The sequence below is a fragment of the Musca autumnalis genome, unplaced genomic scaffold (assembly GCF_047663935.1).
Source record: "Musca autumnalis isolate F117 unplaced genomic scaffold, ASM4766393v1 scaffold_1, whole genome shotgun sequence".
NCBI lineage: Eukaryota > Metazoa > Arthropoda > Insecta > Diptera > Muscidae > Musca > Musca autumnalis.
The window spans coordinates 227,458,312-227,481,140 of NW_027411644.1; the positions used below are offsets into that span (position 1 = coordinate 227,458,312).

The window sequence follows — 22,829 nt, forward strand, 5'->3', positions numbered from 1 at the left end:
CATGGCTGAAATACTCAGGAAATATCGCCAACATTACAAAGGGGTATTTTGCCACCGTTTAAAATTTGGTGTGACCAGGCCTGGGAATCGAACCCCGACTTTCAGCGTCCAAGGCTGTTGCACATAGCTAATTCCTAGAAGTTGTGGTTTAGGGTATCACATGGTCGGCCCGTCTGACTATAGCCTTTGCTTACTTGTTTTTAAGTAGTGTGGCTTTAAAGATTGTTTTGAGTTATAAATGTGCTTAAAGTGACTCAAAAAAAAAAAAGTCAAAAAAAGCTCATATATAAAAACGTTAAAAGCTTTTTGTGCATGAGTTTTTTATCGAATCAACTTAAAATTAATATTTCATATAATCTTATATAAAAGCTCTTCAAAATATTATACAGGGATACAAGGTTGCAAAAAAGTCATAACCCTAATGAACATACATATATTAGACATTTTGTGTGTCGGCATTTTTTATGATCTTAATTATAGAAAGTAATTGAAGTATCCGACACACTATAAATGGATTCTGACATAGATATGTATGAACACTTTTCTGTCCGTAAAAGTATACATACATATGTATATTCACATACGAGTCACAATGTCTATGTATGTATGCACGTGTAGGATTCTCTTTTAATTCTTCAGCAAATGTTTGATGTTTGATAAAGATGATGATGATCATCAAACTCATGCCCATATCTGTCTTTTATTTGTTAGTTTAACATTTGCCAAATAAGTTCAATTGTCTGTGGCATTTATTGTTTGTTAATTAAATTTATCATTTGATCTTTTGATTTTTATTATGTTTTTCGTTGCTTTCTTGTGCAATCATTTTTATTATTGTTTGTATATGAAGACAATGTCAGCAAAAATTGCCAATATAATGAAAGTGGAGGAAAAAAACCGTTGCATTTTTTTGTAAGGAGAAAAATGTCTTCAAACATACATAGGGGTATGTGCATACATATGTTCGTGTGTAAACAATATGAGAAATTGATTCTTTAATATATCATTGCAAAGTCTGGTATATTTCTGGCTTTTTCCTAATTTAGGAGACTATTTACAAAAAAATTGGCTTGAAATGATTTTATTTACTATGTAAATAAAATACATTTTATTATTCTAATGAAAATACCTGATTAATTATACTCTCACACCTAGGTCCGAAATGTGCCCAATCGAAACAATGATGTACCCAACAAATGTTAACACCAGGGAACGCCACAGGCGGAATCGTATCACTTAAACAGCCTTATGAGGACTTTAACAAATTTTAATTAAAATACTTTGATGGAAAATAATCCAAATTTGATATAAAGAAGGGCTGAATCGGCTCTCAAACTCTCTTACAACTGGGCTAGACTAATAGGTTTAAACGGAAACACGAAAACAGAAATATTCCTTTTTGTCCCATGTGAAATATTAATTCACAACGGGGCGGTAACTTTTTATAGAAGACCCACAGATTGAAATCTTTCTTCGTTTGCCGGATCATAATACGGTGCTTCAAGCGGGGTTCCGCGCGACTACAGAGTGTCCGAACTCACTTAATGATAACTCGAGACCAACTACCGACAATGTGCTTTCGGGCAGGAAAATAGCAAAAAGAAATTTTAACATCCATGACATTTCTGTGGAAAGGTGTGTAATATTTCTCTCAAACTTGAATGGCTTCGTAAATGGACAATATCGGAGTTCTGCTCCATAATAGTACAAATATTCTCTTAAGTGCCGTACAAGGTTTGGATCGTTTATATATTTGCATTGGTAATGGTAAAATGGCTTGTGTGTAGAATAGCTATCAAGAAGATTGGCTCCCAAAGTTATATTAATTCTCGCCCATTCCTTCAGGAACCTAATTCAAAAACATAGCTTAAATACAGTTTGAGCCCACTTTTCGTATCGTGTTGGTTGGCTTCAACATTATAATTTTTTCCAAGAGAAGCCAATACATCCAGTGATACTGGCTCGAAAATGTCCGAATATATGGGCTTATTTTTTGGCTGCCACCGTGGTGCAGTGGTATGCTCACCCGTCTTGCACTCACAACGTCTGCGGTTCGATTCACAGACCAGTCAACATCAAATTTTCAACGGTGGCAAACTACATACATCTCAATAAAGTTGGTGACATTTCCTGAGTATTTCATCCATGTTAACTTCTCTACAAGTGGTGTCGTGAGACACGCCGTTGGGATAAACGATAAGCAGTAGGTCCAATATCATTGAGTCAATATGAATCAGGGTGCACTCATTGATATGTCCCTTCTGGGATGTTTTTACAACAATTATATTAGTGTATTCCTTTATGAAGTTGAGTACAGGTTTTTACTGCTGGTAGTCTTTGTGATTTCCCTTTCAACGCTAAATTTTAATTCTCCATACTTCTCTTTAAGTGTGATTTTGTAAAATATGTAAGATTGTAGATTATAATTGTGTGGTGATTCGGTCCACTGTTCATGATACGTACCCCACATGAGTCAATATTTTGAATAACTCCCGACTATATTATAAAGGTTTAAGCATCATTATCAAACCGAAATGGCTGGAATTTGGTATGTATTTGGTCTTCGTTGGGGGTATTTAACATTTTAGGATAATATACTGATATAGGCCCCAAATAACTACACCTTCCGATTTTGGTTGTGTTGAGGATTTAAGTTATATTTTTGACCGGGCTACCTGGTTATTAACATTTGCCAAAAATGTCACACAACTTTTAGCCTTAATATAACGATACATACCGATTTTCGGTATTTTGAGAATTTGAGCTACATTTTTTGACTAAACCATAGAGAAATTATCGTATAGACAAAGAAATACTCATGTTATGTGCAATTAACCGACTTATACAGAAAAGCTCAAAACTGTTCGAAGGCGATTTTTGAGAAAAATGGAAAGATTTTCTTGTATATTTCTATCTGAGTATGTAGATTTCGTCAAAGATTAACCCCATACAGTTTTTGTTGGAACAAAGTGTGTATAAAATCGTGTTTATTGGCATTTTTAATTGAGTTGTTCTGTCAACAAACTCAATGTTAACAACATTGGTGAGAGCATTTCTCTGTCTATACAATTCATTTGTCTATGACTAAACTACCCGTATTTTAATATTTGAGGTTCCCTGCAATCATGAAACTTCTCCACCAAAATCTTTGAACATAGGTCCATGTTTTGGTGTAGCCCCCATATCAATCAAAATTATACAACATAGGTCCATGTTTGTTATTCTCTCGATTTTAGGTATTTTGAAAAGTTAAGCTAATTTCTTTATAGAACTACATCTTATTTGACGTTGTAGGTTCTGAGTGGTCATAAAACTTCTCCAGCAAAAATTGTCAACATAGCATCAAGTTTTGGTATAGGCCCCGCACAACGGTAACTCCCGATTTTCGGTATTTTTTCATTTAAAATTTGAGGCTCCCAGTGGTCACAAAGCTTATCCAACAATACTAGTCAATATACATAGGTCCATGTTTTGTACTCTCAGATTTTAGGTTTTTTAAGGATCTTAGATAAATTTGTTGACCGAACTAGCTACTATTTGACATTTGAGGGTGCCAGTGGTCATAAAACTTCTCCAGCAAAATTTGTCAACATACGTCCATGTTTTGGTATTACCCCCGTATAACGGTACATCCCGGTAATTTGAGAATTTTAGCTACACTTTTTGACTGATCTACTCGTATTTTGATATTTTAAAAGATATGAGAGAAGTCTCCCTTGTCCACTCTGATCGAGAATTTCTTTGGCATTACCTAAACTCGAGCAACTTCACTTGCAAACAAAACCAAATCTTTCGCACTGGTATGCGTTCGTTGATTCTCAGCAAGAAACAAGGAAACTGATGAAGGTCTGTGGCGAGATCTGAAACTACAGTCTTCCCTGCCTTACCCCTTGGTAAACATGGCCAATTTTTTTCATTTGTAATTCGAGAATTCTATTTGTAATTCGTAGCATTTCATTTGTAATTCAAATTATTCCACTTGTAATTCGAATTATTCCATTTGTAATTCGAATTATTCCATTTGTAATTCGCATTATTCCATTTAAAATTCGAATTATTCCATTTGTAATTCGTAATATTCCATTTGTAATTCGAATTATTCCATTTGTAATTCGTAATATTCCATTTGTAATTCGAATTATTCCATTTGTAATTCGAATTATTCCATTTGTAATTCGAATTATTTTATTTGAAATTACAAATGAAATCATTCGACTCGACATTCAACTCGGGGAAATAACATTTTAAAATCATTGAATATTTTGTGTATTTTCCATAATAACCATAAGTTATTCAGTCTACAACATCATCATAACTGCTCAAATAACACTCAGTCACTTATCACAAATACTTGCCTCAAAATGTATTTCTCACAACAATTTTGCTGACGTCATCTAACGGAAATTGAGTAGAACTGCTTCTGGCTCCTTTTGTAAATAATAGATTTAACAACCAATCGCCCGAAAACATTTCTAAACAAAGGTTTAACCATTTTACATTAAGAACACTGAAGTGTTGACCAATTACGCATAGCACCTTCATGTGGGTCAGTATTACTCACATACATATATACATACATACATACACACATGAAAGCCCCATCCACCCCACACACATACACACACGTAGTACAAAAGAGTAACTAAACAAAAGCCTAACTGTAGACGACACAGTTACTTGAATGATGCCCCCGGGCTAAAACTTGTTCAAATTGGTTTCTAACCAAAAAAGGCTACATCATTTCTTAGTACGTATGTATGTACATATGAATGTATGTAAGGACATACAACAAGTTGTTCCAAAATTCTAGTGCTTACCAGTAGTAGCAGTATACATTTAAAGTAACGACTCCAGCTAACAATACTATGTACAAGAGAGGTACTTGGAATATTTAAAAGGACATGTGAATGGTAATAGAATCACCATCATCAAGAGGAGCAACAGCATCTTTTTCATAACGACCAATACCAACCGTTGCCACCATGAAATTTTATATGCCGGTGAGACTAAATGTTGCATTGCAGAGAAAACTGCCAACAAGAGCCGTAATGAATTCTCGAGTCTAGTGAAAAGTCCTCTAAAAACAGAAAAACTAAACTTCAAAACAATCTGGGCAATGGACCAACTATAAAAAGTACTCAACGTTGTATATAAGTAATATTACATGGAAAATTATCACCCTTGTCTCTAAGTGAGTTAATGAATGTCGTTTTCATTTCCAAATTTCATAGAAAACCAACACAAAATACTGCAGCTAACTTTTGTGGGTGCAAATGGTCTGCAAACCAACAATTTTAATTGACGCATATCTATGCATTTATGGGATGAGATTGCATTCCTCACAACAGTATTTTTAGAGGAAGTTTTGGAACATTGTTTTTGAAAAATTTCGAGTTTTAGTTGTGCATTAGGTATATGCTCTTGTCATTCAAAGTGAAAATTGTTTTTCGAATAGAGATATGTTTATGGCATGGACACTCATAATGGAAAGGGCATTGCAAGGATTATGGAAAATAAACTAAACCACATGAAGAACCCTGGGCAAAAAAAAAAATTGTAGTAATTTCAAAATTTATGATTTCTGAATTTATCTTTGTTAGGAAAATGTGCCGAAATAAAGAATCGAACTCACCACAATGGAAAATCAATGGACCCAGTTTAGGTGCCGGACATAACTCCTACCGACATAACTCCTTAAACAAATATAAAAACTTCCTATTTTCTTAAATAGTGAAAATAATTTGGTAAAAAAACCGCGATTTTTTTTCAAAAATATTTCGTTTAGTTTACAATAATATATGCATATTTTTAAAAAATGTTCTACTTTCACAAGTAGTGAAAATATTTTTGTAAAAAGTTGCGGGAATTTTCTTAATACTATTGCCAGTGACGATTTTCTGTTTTTTTTAAATTGGCATGTTTTTACAAAAACATTCTATTTTCTTAAATAGTGACAATATTTTTGACAAAAAAATCGCACGATTTTCACCAAAAAAATATTTTTACAAAAACTTTGTATTTTCTTAATTTGCTAAAATATTTTTGTAATTTGTAAAAATATTTATCGCACAATTAAAAAATTCGTCATTTAGAAATGGTAATTGCATACCATTTAAATAACTTTGCATTTTCTTAAAATGTTTGTAAAAATTCGCACTTTTTTTCAAAAAAAAAAAAAAAAACAAATCGTCTGCTACGCTTTCTCTATTAAGAAATGGCGACAACATATTTTTCAAAAAAATTGCACCCATCTATATATGACTACTATATTTACTATATTTCTTAAAAATTTTAAATTAATTATAAAAAGTAAATAAATTTAATGTTATTTTTTAATTTTCTTATACAATTGAAATAAAAATTGTATTAAAAATTAATTAAATTTTAACAATTAAGAACGGCGCACAGTGGTTCAGCTTTCGATTTTCCTGGCCAAACTCCATTTGTTGTTGTCACCGATTGTTAATTTCGATATGGCATTCTATAGTAAACAAAAAAGGAAAAGGAAAACAAAAAGTTAAATCAAACTGTTGGAAAGTGTGGGCGTGGCGTGCCCCCAAAGAAGACCATTTTTATACCCTCAGCATTTATGCTAACGAGGGTATATACACATTCATACGGGCAAAATGTGCTTCACCAAAATAATGGTTTGACCCCAAGTATGTTTGAACGAAATCCGTTTCAGGCTATTTGGAGTTAATTTAGCAATGTCCGTCCGTCCGTCTGGCTGGCTGGAGCGCACGATAACTCTCGAACGGATCAACCGATTCGGTCCAAAATTTGGCTTTCGTAATATTTTGTCCAAACTTAGTTTAAGTTCGAAGATGGGTTATATCGGTCCACTCCTTCCAGTACCTCCCCCAGAAAAGTTCGTGAAATTTCTACCAGACTTAGATGAGGTTCCAATGTGGACTCAATCGGCCCACTCCTTTGGGTACCTTCCACACAAAATTTAGGAAAAGTTCTGTTTGGGACCTTCTCTCGAATCGCTTTGATTTTTGTTGTAGCAACTTGTATTCACTGCATGCGACGGAACAAGTTTCATCAGGGGCAAGTCTATACTTCATGAGAAAAATAGCCTGAAAGGTGTAAAAACCCCTATGACACCGTGTGTAGTGGGTGAAGCGCACGATAACTCTCGTACGGATCTGCCGCTTCGGTTCAAAATGTGGCCTTAGTAATTTTGTGCAAGCTTAGTTTAAGTTAAAATAATGGGTGGGAAAGGAGGTTTGTAATGAGGATTTTTGCTGGGTATCTCTGTCGGCAAAGCCGACTGTTACTTTTTTACTTGTTTTTTCGCAATTTTGGAAAATACGTAACTTTTGCAAATTTCTGGAGAAAGAAACAGCTATTTCTCAGAAACTATAGCAGATATTGTTTTGTTGCATTTAAGAGTCGTTTTAATAAAGTACCATTTCTGGGAGAAAGTTTTATACCCCATACGAAGACTAAGTAACAAATTTCAGCCATTTTGGTGTTACAATGAAGCTAAAAACCTTCAAAATACCGAAAATCGGGTGGTACCGTTCTATGAGGGCTATATAAAAATGTGGACCGATATAGCCCATTTGCAATACCATTCATCCTAGGAGTAACAGAACCTTCCATACTAAATTACAAAGCTCTATCTTAAAAATTGCAAGCTGTATCTTGATTTCAACAGACGGACGGACGAACAGACAGGCGGACATCGTTATATCGACTTAAATTTTACCCTGATCAAGAATATATATGTTTTAAAGGGTCTCCGATGAATATTTCGATGTGTTATAAACGGAATGTCATATTTTATTATATCCTCCATATTATGGTGGAGGGTATAAAAACTTAGTAGCAGCCATCGAAAATATTTGTCCATTTTCTTTCTCTGCCTTTATTCCATATTTGTAGATAGTTTTGTTTTGCAGGTTCCCATGCAAATGTCAGTTGCTTATCTACATTCGCTTTTATTTGACTCTCTGCTTCGCCTTGTGCTGCTACCATTTAGCTAGACATTGTCTGCGTCATTATTTCATAACTGTTGACTTAGTAGTGCTTATTTTTCATTTATTAAATTTTAATTGGCTTAATTGACCCCACCAATTTTTTGCTTAATAGTACATGTGTTTTTTGTTCTGTTCTATTTAATGTTTTGTTTGTCTAACATTTGTTCGCATTAGTCAGCTGTTATCAAAATATTCGTGACGTGGAATTTAAAGATGTTGTATTTGTGTCGATTTTTAAAAAAATTATTTAAATTGACAATATGAAATGTTGTGCTTTAAAACGATGTATTTTTCTTTATTTTCAGGTTTATGCTAAAGCAATTAAGCGAAATGCTGTCAATATAATTAGAGGTTCTATGCAGGCTGTATGTGAAGAACTTGAACACAAAGCAGTTACCTGTAAGTAAATTTTATACAAACTACGTGTTTACCGGTAGATGTATGTATATGACAATGGGAGAATCAAAATTTTTATGGAAATGCTTTATATTTATTAGGATCTCGAAATGTTAATAATAGGGAACTGAAATCTTTTTACGGATTCTCTCAAAAACGTCAAGGCTGAATTACCATTTAAGGGCTATAAATAAAAAAGTAAAAAAATCGTTAAGTTAGGCCGGACCGAACTTTTTATACCTCCACCATTAAATATTCAAAACTAAAATGGAATTATTAGATTTTATTTCCTGTCCACAATTTGAAGTGGAGCTATTTTATGACCACGAATGCCCATAATGCCTTCTTTAGGTCAGAAAATGTACCTAAATAGGGCGGCGCATTAATATGGGGCCTACAACAAAGTGTGTACACTATTGTGTCCACATGTGATAAGAACAAAGCCTCGACTTAGATTTAAACCTGGGTTTAGACATAGACAGTTTGTTTGCGAGTAAGTTTTCTATAACCTGTGAACACAAATTTCCAATTAACAACAAACTTCGGTAGAAAAAATGCGTCTAAAATCTTCAAAAAAAAAACTTAAATGGTAGCTATGCTTTTATTGTCTGATCTTATCGTGGATCGTGGACCTATACTGTCTGATCGGATTGATGCAAGGGATGTTTTGTAACTGTATAAATGTTTTGAAGCTTTAGCGAAGACTAAATATAAAATTTCAGTTATTCGGTTGAATTACTTACTTACTTACTTAGTTGGCCCATTACAGAACATTTGTTCCATAGACCGAACTAAGAAAAGATCTCCATTCCTCTCTGTTTTTCGCTTGACTTTTTGGAATACCGCGCCTTTTCATTTCTTCATCCACTTGTATGCTCCATCGAAGCTTAGGCCTGCCGATTCTGCGTGCACCGCCATGTGGCATGTATTCATACGCCTTTTTAGCGGGTTCATCATCGCTCATTCTCATGATATGGCCTAGCCAACGCAATCGTTGCATCTCGATACGTTTAACTATATTCATTTCTTTGTATAGCTAATATAGCTCGTGGTTCATACGACGTCAATATTCACCGTCAACGCAAATCGGCCCGTAGATCTTTCGAAGAATTTTCCTCTCAAACACACCAAGCACTGCCTTATCTGCTTGCGCAAGTACCCATGCTTCGGAGCCATACATTAGCACGGGTAGTATCAGCGTTTTGTATAGTGTTATTTTTGTTTGACGAGATGTGGCTTTGTTTTTAAGTTGCTTACCTAGACCATAGTAGCATCTGTTGGCCAATACAATTCTTCTTCTTATTTCACAACTGATGTTGTTTGTTGTGTTTATGGCAGTGCCGAGGTAGACGAAGTCTTTAACTACCTCAAAATTGTAGGTACCAACTTCCACGGTTGGTCCGAGCTCTATGGACGCTTTGCGCGTCGACACCATCAATTTGGTCTTTTCGCCGTTTACCGCCAGACCCACTTTCGCAGATTCTGCTTCGACCTTCATAAAGGTATCAGTTACTTCCTTTACTGATCGTCCCATGATGTCTATGTCATCAGCATAGGCAAGTAACATGTGGCTATTGGTGTAAATTGTGCCATTTCTTTTGACATTTGCATCTCGTATTACCTTTTCCAGCAAAATGTTGAAAAGATCACACGAAAGGCTGTCTCCTTGTTTGAAACCTCTTTTGGTACAAAATTCTTCGGAGAGGTTCTTTCCAATTTTAACTGAGGACCTAGTATCAGTTAATGTCATCTTACAAAGCCAGATGAGCTTTGCGGGGATACCAAACTCAGACATTGCGTGGAATACCTTTGATCGGAGGGGACTGTCGAATGCTGCTTTATAATCGACAAAAAGGTGAAATGTGTCGATCTGCATCTCTTGGGTCTTCTCTAGGATTTGCCGCAGGGTAAATATCTGGTCAATGGTGGACTTGCCAGGTCTAAAGCCACATTGGTATGGTCCAATTATTTCGTTGACCATTGGCTTTAGTCGTTCGCACAATATCCCTGACACTATCTTATAGACAATAGGGAGAAGACTTATGCCCCTATAGTTTGAGCATACAGTCTTATCTCCTTTCTTGTGGACGGGACATAGGATGCTCAGGTTCCAATCGTCGGGTACGCCGGACGGTGCTAACTAGCTGATGCATACACCTTATCAGCGCGTCGCCTCCGGTTTTAAACAGCTCGGCTGGTAAGCCATCGGCTCCTGCTGCTTTATTATTCTTCAGCCGGTTGATTGCTGTTTTTACCTCATCTTGGCCGGGCGGTATACATTCTATACCATCTTCTGGAATTGGATCTGTGGTATCATCGTCTTCGCTACTATTGGATACCAGCAGATTGGAGAAATGTTCCTTCCATATCCTGAGCACGCTATCTGTATCTGTTACCAGATTACCTTGCTGGTCTCTACAGGAGGATGTGCCTGTACCAAAAGCCATCTGTTTGATGCTTCACTCTTTGGTAGAATTTTCGGACTTCATTCTGGCTCCTGTACATCTAGATTTGTTCACACTCCCGCTTTTCCATTTCTCTCTTTTTCTTGCGGAAAAGACGTTTCTCTTCTCTCCTTTTCTCCCGATATCCCTCTCGAGCACTACGCGTTGCCACTGATTGTAAAGTAGCTCTATATGCCGCATTTTTCTCTTCGGTAGCAGCACGACACTCCTGGTCATACCATGAATTCCTTTGTGGAGGTCTCTGAAATCCAAGTATGGATTTTGCGGCTGTTTGCATGGAGTGGGCAATATGTTGCAATTGTGTTGTTATGTTATCGGGACAAGGAGTGCTCGCGTTAAGCAATTGGGCTAGTTGAGTGGAATATGCTGTGGCTATCTGTTGTGTTTGCAGCCTATCGATGTCCAACTTCCGCGTTGTGTCTGTTCGTGCTTTATTTGCAACGTTTAGACGGGTACGTACCTTTGCTGCAACAAGGTAGTGGTCCGAATCAATGTTTGCGCCTCGGAACGATCGTACATCCAACACGCTGGATGAATGTCTTCCATCTATCACAACATGATCAATTTGATTACTTGTTCTTTGATCTGGAGACAGCCAGGTGCCCTTATGAATATCGAGATGATTAAATCTGGTACTGCTAACTACCATGTTTTTTGCAGCTGCAAAGTCTATCAGCCTCATACCATTGTCAGATGTTTCACTGTGAAGACTGAATTTCCCGACTGTTGGGCCAAAGATATTCTCCTTTCCAATTTTGGCATTAAAATCGCCTAGAATGATTTTAATGTCATGGGCAGGGCAACGGTCAAATGTTTCTTCTAAGCGCTCGTAAAATATATCTTTGGTCTATTCGTCCTTTTCTTCAGTGGGAGCATGAGGGCAAATAAAGCTGATATTAAAGAATTTAGCTTTTATTCATTCACTGGGGTGAAGCTGGATACCAGATGTTTTAGTCTCCGACTAACTACGAATCCGCAACCAAACTCATGCTTTACGTCATGGCAGCTATAATACAGTGCGTCACCTTTAGGTGTTGTTGTGACGCCTTTCCCAATCCATCGTATTTCCTGTATGGCAGTAATATCGGCCTTGTACTTTTCAAGTACGTCTGCCAATGCGAAGACTGCACCTTCTCTATAAAGAGTGCGAACATTCTAGGTGCAGATTCGCAGATTATGGTCCTTAAAACGTTTGCGGGGTTCGTCAACTTTAGAGGGGTTTGTTTTTCTTTTCTTTCGTTTTTTCATAGTAGGATGTTTTTTCTAGGGGAGGGTTACTAACCCGACGCACAAACCCAAGTTTTTAACGTTCTTATGGGTGAACGCGCGGCACATGTTAGCTCACTACCTTTAACGGGTGTTAAAGGCAGTTCCCCAGGTGGCACCACGGGGAGGTCAGTGTCCACTTGAGATGAAAGAGGGACCAAGATAAATCCTGGGCTTTGCATGTTAAAGCCGGTCAAGACCGTTGCTTGGTATCATTCATCCCATCGTCACCCATTCCGGTTGAATAAGTTGGCTAAAACTTTCAAAATACCGGAAATCGGAGGGTATCCTTCTATGGGGGCTTATATGAAGACGTGGGCCTATACCGACAAATTTCTGGTGCAAAGTTTTATATCCCCGACAAATACTAAATAATAATTTTAAAGCATTTCGGTGAGATATTGGAGCCCAAATCTTCAAAATACCCCAAATCGGGACGTACCGTTCTATGGGACTATACGAAGACGTCGATCTATACCGACAAATTTAATATGGTATGTTTTATACACCCACCTTATGCATAATACCAAATTTCAGCTTTTGGTGGGATATAGAGGCCACAACCTTAAAAATACCGAAAATCGGGAGGTACTGTATTATGGAGCCTTTATTAAGACATGGACCTATACTATTAAATTTCAGTTGGGAAGTTTTATACCTACAACGAAGACTAAATTCCAAATTTCAGCCACTTCAATGTGATAATGAGGGTAAAACCTTAAAAATACTAAAAATCAGGAAGTACCGCATTGGTCTGCCAGAATACACCCAATTTCAGCCATATCAGTGGGATAATGTGGCTAAAACCTTTAAGTCCTAAAATAGCGAGGTAACGTTCTATGGCGCTATATGAAAATGTTGACCTAGAGATACTAATTTCAAAATTTGAGCCCTTTCGTTGGGGCGCTATATCAAAACGTGGACCTCTACTGACTGGTCGAAACTTTGCATATCTTAAAATGTCTTTATTTGCCCATAGAAGACCAAGAGGTCATATGTTACCTATAAAAATCTCTAGAGGTCATATGCTGCCTACAGATGTACCCGAAAAGTTTTCCGTCGCCTGTAGAAGGCCGTGAAAGGTTTTCCTCAAAAAAGACTCTCGTCCATTTGTGCAAAGAAATTGTAAATAATTACGATCGCGGGACTTCAAATGACGTCACATACTACGAATTTTGGCTCAAGGCGAGCCAAATCCAATGAAGGTTGTTCATGGAAGAATCACTTCGAAGCAAATGCTCGCCTGTTTCTTCGGCTAAATTGACCTTGTGGCTACTTACTATACAGATTGATGAACGTAGGACGGTTAATTCTGAGTGGTACACTATAATTTTTTTATTTGAAATCTGCTGATAAATTCGAAACACGAACAAGAGAAGACGAATCATTGTGCACCATGACAATGTGAGCTCTCACACATCGATTCAAAGCTGCGGCTTTTTGACCGGAAAAAAACGTGGAATTGATGCGTCATCCGCGTATAGCCCTGACTTGGGACCCAATGACTTCATTTGATTCCCGCACATCAAGCAAAAAGAGCATGGCCAACGATTTTCGTCGCCAGAAGATGCTTTTGAAGCGTTCAAAAACCATGTTTTGGAGGTGTCTCAATCGGAGTGGAAAAAGTGCTTCGAAGAATTGGTTTGAGCGCTAGGGTTATGAATTTTTTAGAACCTCGTATCCCTGTATTATATTTTGATGAGTTTTTACCTAAGATTGCATAACATTTTATTTATAGAGTGATTCGAAGAAAAAAACTTCCGCACAAAAAGCTTTTAAAGTTTTTATTTTTCAGAATTTTGACAATTTTTTGAAGTCACTTTAAGCAGATATTTAACTGAAAACAACCGTTTGTTTCTCACTAATGTTATCTTCGTATTATCACTTAGATATCATTTTCTATTATATATGACTTTATTTCATATATCATAAAAATTAAAAGTGGTTTGTGCGGCAAATTTTTTAAAATTTAAATGGAGTAAAGTTATTTTAGTCATTAATAGGCAAAAGGCCATTCATTCGTGCAACAGGAAATAATTTTTTGAGAAAAAAATTGATTTCATAGAATTTTTTCAAAAATATTTTTTTTAAACTGGTTTGTGCGGAACCTTTTTTATAATAAATAAATAAATAAATGAAGAAGTATATCGTCACCTGAAATACCCTTTGAGGGTTGCGTCTTTAGGCATTTCAGGGAACGATATAAATCATGCTGGAGACTACCTAAGAAAACAATAAAACTATGTTTGATGGTAAATATTTACGTTTTCATTGTTAGGCCAGACATTTTTTTAGTTCCCCTCGTATATATTTAGTTTGTTTTTCGCCTACGAGATAAGTTTTTTGGCAATTATAGCACAGTAGGAGCGAGCGACGCTTTAGGAATTGTGCCTAATTTCTTTTAATTCAGTAAATACGGTTTTATACTTTCAATTACACCCGCCAATACGTAAAGGGCTGACCATCTCGACAAAGAGGTGCTAATAATGGACCTCAAAAGTTGTGGAGCCCTTCAACATTGGAGTATTTTCTAAAGTTCTGTTCATAAAGGTGTTTTAGGTTGGGTTACGAATACTAACCTGACGTCCAAACCCAAGTTTTTTATCGTTGTTATGGTTAAAAGTTATATTGGATATGTTAGGGACGCCAAGCACACGTCAATATAAGGATCTCAGGCACTATGTGATTTGCTTTGAGACTGATTATTTAACTCACAATTCAATAGGTATACCGGGCATTTCACTAACCTCGCCCCTCTGTACTCAACTACACCTCCCCAAAGGACGGATATTCATTTTAATTGAAAATAAATATTTACACATTTACACATAAAATTATCAATTAAAAATCAAATCCCATTGTCCGAACATATTACATGGTGTGGTTCATTATATTAAAAATATTCAATAAAACTCTTCAAGCATTGTCATAAAATACGTCAACCACAAATATTTATAGTTTTTGTGTTTTAATTTGCAATACATACTTCATGAGCACAGCATAGTCTTTTTTACACAGTACCAATTAATAATTATTATTGTATTATTGGGAAAGATTTTCCTCAATTGTAATGAAAATAATATTTAATAATAAACACCGCCATATACACATACACACATAAAAATACCCATTTAGTGCAAAATACTCAATGAGAAAAAACAAAAAAAAAAAAAAACATTGTTGAAATTAAAATGTTAAAACCTCCTACAACAATGAAACCACAAATTTGTTACAGGGCATTCCATCATCCGCAAGAAGAAAAAACAATAAATGACTAGGTGGTCCATGCATACGCACACACAGTTTTATGGTATTCTGTTTTTTCATATCGTGTTTAAAGTACGCAACTATCAAGGGCCGGTATCAATGGAGGAAAGTTTTCCGTAACAAAAAATTGTTACATACCTTTGCGTGCATACCATCAGCTACCCTTAGTTATTCGTGCAGTAATTTTCACTTTTGTTAAAGTCAAAAAACAATTGCAGGTGGGATGAATGTGTATACTGAACGAGGAAAAAAATTAAATGATCTACGTGTATTTTTGCAAGGAATTTCCTGTGGGTCATAAGATTTGTAACATAAAAATCTAGAAGAGGGGGGAAATTAATAAAATTACAAAAATATTGAGATGTTTTCTTTTAGAATTTTATTAAATAATATTTTAGAGGTGTGTCTGAACAATAATCGAGGAGTGTGTCTGAACAATAGTCGTGAAGTTTGTTAGAAACTACTTTAGGTTTAGGTTATTTATGTATTAGCTAGTGGTCCTCTACATACCACGGAAAATTGCTCTTGGGTTAGAAAGGCCTTGGTGAGTATATTAAGAACCCCGAAGAACAGATCCGCCGCGAGTCTAACTTCCGCGTTATGGCGTGATGAAGTTTTTCCTAGAGACCCTGTGAACCGTCAGGAATTAGCGCTATATCTTTGTTCATTGTTGCTTTAGCTTATTTTTTAAATGACATGTCTGCAGTCAAATCGAATGAGGATTATTTTCGTAGAGCACTTCGACCTTCTAACTCGCTTCCTTCATGTCTTTTTTGTCCTTTATTTGAAGAGTACTAAAAGTACTACAAGATGACGTTTTTCAGCTTCGAAATGTTCTGCAAAAATGTCCCTCAGAAAAGTTTATGTACGGCTCTCATTAGCAACTAATCGATTTTTCGACGAATTATCTCTGCCCCAAAATTTGTGTTCACAGTGAAAAATGTCATTTATATGAAAAACTGTATAAACAAGTAAAAAAGTATCAGTCGACCTTGCCGACAGAGATATACCCTCAGCCTGTGTATATTGAATCAATTTTTTCCCCAAAAAACGCATGTATTTAGGGGGTTTTAAAAATTTTGGTCTTTTGAACCGACAAAAATGTTAATTAGAATTAAAGATCAAAAGTTTTGCGGAGGAAATACTAAAAGGAATGGATCGACATTGACCATTATGGTGGATCTCCAGCCACTACATATGGTGCCTATGAGGTTTTTACATCCTTCGGGCTGTTTTCTCAAGAAGTATTGACTTGCCCCTGAAAAAAACGTTTACCATCGTAATTGAGGCAGCGAATGCAAGTTGCTTCAACAAAAATAAAATTGATTCGATATCAGGTCTTAACGTGAACTTATCCGAAATTTTGTGTGGGAGGTACCGGATGGAGTAGACAAATATAGTCCATATTTGAACCTGTTCTATATCAGGAAGATATATTAGGATATATAAAGTATGGACCAATTCGGCCAATCCCTTCAAGAGTTATTGTACGAACAATTTTTCCGAACATTTTTGAACTTTTGTGGGGGAGGTACCTTAAGGAGTGGACCGACATGGTTTATCATCGAACTTAAACTATGTATGGACAAAATATTACTAAGGCCAAATTTTGGACCGAATAGAGTTATCTTGCGCTCCAACCACCTCACATAGGGGTATTTTGCAACTTGCAGGCTATTTTTTCGGGAAGTATGGACTTGTCCCTTAGGAAACTTGTACCGTCGTATGGGGGGCAGTGAATACAAATTGCTAAAACAAAAATCAAGGCCATTCGAGAGATGGCTCTAAACTGAACTTTTCCGAAATTTTGTGTGGGAGGTACCAGAAGGAGTGGACCTATTGAGTTCATATTGAAACCTAATCTAAGTCTGGTACACACTTTACGATGGGCAAAGTATGGACCAAATCGGTTACTCCCTTCAAGAGTTATCGTGCGCACAAATTTTCCGAACATTTTCGAACTTTTGTGGTGGAGGAACCGGAACGAGTGGACCGATATAGCCCATCTCCGAACTTAAACTAAGTTTGGGCAAAATATTACGATAGCCAAAATTGGAACCGAATCCGTTCGAGAGTTATTGTGCGCTCCAGCCAGCCAGACGGACGGACATTGCTCAATCGACTCCAAATTGTCTGAAACACATTTCGTCCAAACATACTTGGGGTCTAAAACCATTATTTCGATGAGGCACATTTTGCCCATATGAAAGTGTATATACCCTCGTTAGCATAAATGCTGAAGGTATAAAAACACATATTTTTACCCATGTAATTTCAAAGAATTCAAAAAAGTATTGAACGGACGGAACTGGACGGGTACAAAAGTATATATGCGCTGAAAAAGGACACCCCCGGGTATCATTCAAGCTGTTTCCTAAAAGTTCTAGTCCACTAAACTTGGAATTTCACTAAAATTTAGTTCCTGAGAAAAATAAAATAGCTCATTTCTGGCAATTTATTAAAACGACTCTTAAAAGTAACAATACTACCTACTTAACAAAAGAAAAACAAATAGTCGTTTCTTTCTCCGGAAATTTGCATAAATGAGGTATTTTCCAAAATTGGGAAACAGGAGACGGGGCATTAGATTCCCATCGAGTACTGGTTCTACCTGTCAGATTGCTAACTGCTGAGGCATACACCTTATCAGCGTGTCGCTTACTTTCTTGAACAGCTCTGCTGGTAAGTCATCGGATCGTGCGACCTTATTACTCTTATTTCTGTTGCTATCTCATCTTGGGATTTGGGATCATCTTTTGGGATTTGATCAGTTTGGAAAAATACTCTCTCCATTACCAGAGCAAAATATCTGTATTTGTTACCTGTACCAAATCTATTAGTTTAATGTTGCAATCTTTTGTTGAACTTTCGGACTTCATACTGGCTCCTGTACATCTCGATGTTTCACATTACATCTTTTTCATTTTTCTATTTTTCCTGAGGAAAATACCTCCCTCATTTTCTCACGATACCTATCTTGTGCGCTGCTCGACGCTACTTATTGTAAATTAGCCCCATATGCCGCATTCTTCTCTTAGACGAGGTCTCTTGTATCCATGTATGGATTTTGGGGTTGTTTGCATAGATATGGCACTACTTTGCCCATGAGCCGATATTTAATACGAACGCTAAAGGCTTACATTAAGCAATTGGACCAGTTAAGTGGAATATGCTGTGGCTATCAATTGTGATTGCAGCTTATAGATGACCATCTTCCATGTTGTGCCTATTCGTAGTTTATTTGCTACGTTTAGTCGTGTACGTACCTATGCTGCGACAAGGTAGTGACCCGAATCGATTTTTGCTCCTCTGAACCATAGTACCTACAATACCCTCGATGACTGTATTAAATCAATGGGTTTCTTATCGAATTTTTTTTTTTGTTTGATCTGATTGCAGACATGATCAAGTCGGTTTATTGTTTTGCAAAGTCTATTAGGCTTATTCCGTTGTCAGATATTTCATTGTGGTGGCAGAGTACTGCTGGGCCTAATATATTATCCTTTCCAATTTTGACATTAAAATTGCCCAGAATAATTATAATGTCATGAGTAGGACACCAGTCATATATTTTTTCTAAGCGCTCGTATAATTTACCTTCCTTGTCGTTGGTGGGCGCATGGGTACAAATAAGATTATGTTGAAGAATTTAACTTATATCCGAATTGCAGCAATTCTTTCGTTCACTGGGGTGAAGCTGGAGATCAGATGTTTTAAACTCCGACTAACTAGAAATCCGCCACCAAACTCATGCTTTATATCATAGCAGCTGTAATGCAGTGCGTCACCTTTAGGTGCTATTGTAACACATTTCTGTATGGCAGTAATATCGGTCTTGCGCCTTGCAAGTACATCGGTCAGTGTATGAACTGCATCTTCTCTATAAAGAGTCGGAACATTCCAGGTGCAGATTCGAATGATCCTTAAAACGTTTACAAGGTTCGTCAACATTTAGGGGATTTGTTTTTCATTTTCTAAGTTTTTTCATTGTATGATGTTTTTATAGTGGTGGGTAACTAACCCGACGCCCAACTAACAAGGTAGTTGCCCGTCCACTGGAGTCCACTGGATATGATAAACCGGCCACGATAAGTAAGTCAATATCGTTTGTTTTATTGTTTTCTTAAGCATGATTTATACGCTTTTTCATGGCCTCAAACCAATTGTTGAATCCCTTTTTCCACTCCAAATTAGACACCTCCAAAATATGGTTTTTGAAAGCTTTTCCAGCATCTTCTGGCTACCAAAATCGTTGACCATGCCTTTTTTTCTTGATATGCCGGAATCAAATAAAGTCATTGGATCCCCAGTCAGGGCTGTACGACGGATGACCCATCAATTCCACGTTTTGTCCGGTGAAACATGCGCTGGTTTGAATCGATGTTGTTCCCTTTTCGAATTTCTCAGGAGACTTGTGGCAAACAAATTGTAGTGTACCACTCAGAACTAACCGTCCTACATTTTTGAAGCCGTATAGTCGACTATTTGCTTCTTACATGAGCAACGTTCGTTGGATTTGGCTCGCTTTTGAAGACCTAAACGGTCGATTCCTGTTTTGTTTCAGGCTCCTAAGCATAGATCCAAGATTCGTATGTGACGATCATATAAACGTCGTTTGAAGCACAACGATCATTTTTCTTTGCACCAACCCACTAGAGCCTCCTTTTGAGCGATTGTCAAATTTTGCTGGATCTAACGAAAAAAATCCATTTTTGCGGCCAGGTTCTCATGCAATATCAAATGTTAGTTTATGGAAATGCCCAAGGATGGCTCTATCTCAGGGTATATAACATGTCGTTCTTGCATTATCAGTTCACTTGCGTCTTAATTTTTTTTTCTGGCACAACGGCCGTTTTTGAAGACCCTTAAGAACTTTGTTTTTAGCTAGTGTCGGCCACGATGGAATTCATTAAACCAGTTTTTCATAGTGCTATAGGATGGCCCTTTATCAACAATCAAAGATTTAATTTGATCGATACACTCTTGCCAACAAGGTAATTTGGTAACTGATACAGATAGTGTGCTCAGGATATGGAAAGAACATTTTTCCAAACTGTTGGTATCCGATAGCAGTGAAGACGGCGAAGATACCACAGATCCAATCCCAGATGATGGTATTGAATGTATACCGCCCAGCCAAGATGAGGTAAGGACAGCAATAAACCGGCTGAAGAATAATAAGGCGGCAGGAGCAGATGGCCTACCAGCCGAGCTGTTCAAAACCGGAGGCGACACGCTGATAAGGTGTATGCATCAGCTAGTTAGTACCATCTGGCAGGAAGAACGCGTACCCGACGATTGGGACGTGAGCATCCTATGTCCAGTCCACAAGAAGGGTGATAAGACTGTGTGCTCCAATTATAGGGGCATAAGTCTGCTCCCTATTGCATATAAGATAGTATCTGGCATATTGTGTGAGAGACTAAAGCCTATGGTCAATGAAATTATTGGACCCTATCAGTGCAGCTTTAGACCTGGCAAATCCACCATTGACCAGATATTTACCTTGAGACAAATCCTGGAAAAGACCCAAGAAATGCAGATCGACACCTTCCATCTTTTCGTCGATTATAAAGCAGCATTCGACAGCCCTATACGTTCAAAGGTGTTCCAAGCCATGTCTGATTTTGGTATTCCTGCAAAGCTCATTCGACTTTGTAGAATGACATTAACTGAGACGAGATCCTCAGTTAAAATTGGAAAGAACCTCTCCGAAGAGTTTACTACCAAAAGAGGTTTCAGACAAGGAGACGGCCTGTCGTGTGATCTATTCAACATCCTGCTGGAAAAGGTCATACGAGACGCGAAGGTCAAAAGAAATGGAACGATATACACGAACAGCCACATGTTACTGGCTTATGCCGACGACATTGACATCATGGGTCGATCGGTAAAGGAAGTAACTGACACCTTTGCAAAAGTCGAAAGAGAATCTGCTAAAGTTGGTCTGGCAGTAAACGGCGTAAAAACCAAGTTGATGGTATCGACGCGTAATATGTCCATAAACACCGCACCATCTGTGAATGTTGGTACCTATAATTTTGAGGTAGTAAAGGACTTCGTCTACCTCGGCACCGCCATAAACACAACAAATAACATCAGTTGTGAAATACGAAGAAGAATAGTGTTGGCTAACAGATGCTACTTTGGGCTGAGTAAGCAGTTTAGGAATAAAGCCACCTCTCGTCAAACAAAAATAACACTGTACAAAGCACTGATACTACCCGTGCTAATGTATGGTTCCGAAGCATGGGTACTTGCTCAAGCAGATAAGACAGTGCTTTGTGTGTTTGAGAGAAAAATTCTTCGAAAGATCTACGGGCCAATCTGTGTTGACGGCGAATATCGGCGTCGTATGAACATCGAGCTGTATCAACTATACAATGACATCAATATAGTTGAACGAATCGAGATACAACGATTGCGATGGCTAGGCCATGTTATAAGAATGAGTGATGATGAACCCGCTAAAAAGGCGTATAAATACGGGCCGCATGGAGGTTCTCGCAGATCTGGAAGGCCAAAGCTTCGTTGGAGCGAACAAGTGAAACGAGATATCACAAAGCTACATATCCCAGATTGGGAAAATACAGCAGCAAACAGAGAGGATTGGAGATTTTTTCTTAGTTCGGCTTATGGAACAAATGTTCTGTAAAAGGCCAGCTAAGTAAGTAAGTAAGTACACTCTTGCCATAATCGGACGAAAATGTTCACAATTCCATTTTTTTGCAAAGTGATTTTTTTCAAGTCACTGTAAAAAACCCAACACATGGTCGTATGTCAAACTATCCTGTGTACACTTAGCCTAAAAGCTGTCAAACTTTCCAAAAAAATTTCAAATGACGCCTTGTAATACGCGGTGTTTACTAGGCCAGATAGTTTTCGTCCAGCCCTCGTAATTTCTAAATCTATTAAAGCTATATTCCATATAATATTCCTATAATCAATTATATTACTATTGAAATTTGGAGCCATTAAGGTCAATTGATTTAGATGACAGTCTACTGATGGACACATTTAAATCTCTTAGCATTTTACACTAATCCGAAATTTAAATCCCTCCATGGGAAACATCTAAAATCCTCAATTTACTTCACCTCTCTCTTATGATAATACACCATCTAATTATATATCCCATACCAACTATATAATAGTAAGTGCAGTAATGTATATTCCCCAATTGGTGTATGCTTCGTATGCCACTCATTGAAGTCGTTTTGGTCCATCGCTTCAATTCCGACAAATGTGAACATTTGGTGCAGACGTCATCCTTTGTACACCTTAACATTAACGTTTAACCACTACCACGTAAACCATTAAAATGTAATTATAATTACGGTTCCATTGTTCTTCTTCGGTGTGTGAATATCTCTACTGGTGTTCGTTTCTTTTCGTTTTTTCCTTACACCTTTTTTGTAAATACTCACATGTGAGTGAATGTAGTTACATA

The 22,829-nt window shown here is 37.1% G+C and overlaps 1 long non-coding RNA gene across 1 annotated transcript in view; it reads left to right on the top strand.

Annotated features, from left to right (window-relative positions):
- Positions 1 to 14,413, top strand: part of LOC141391109 (uncharacterized) — a 52,085-nt gene extending 37,672 nt beyond the window's left edge. Inside the window, exon 3 of the long non-coding RNA XR_012409561.1 lies at positions 8,291 to 14,413. This is a non-coding gene — a long non-coding RNA (uncharacterized lncRNA). The remainder of the gene's footprint in view (positions 1 to 8,290) is intronic.
- Positions 14,414 to 22,829: the final 8,416 nt, after the last annotated feature.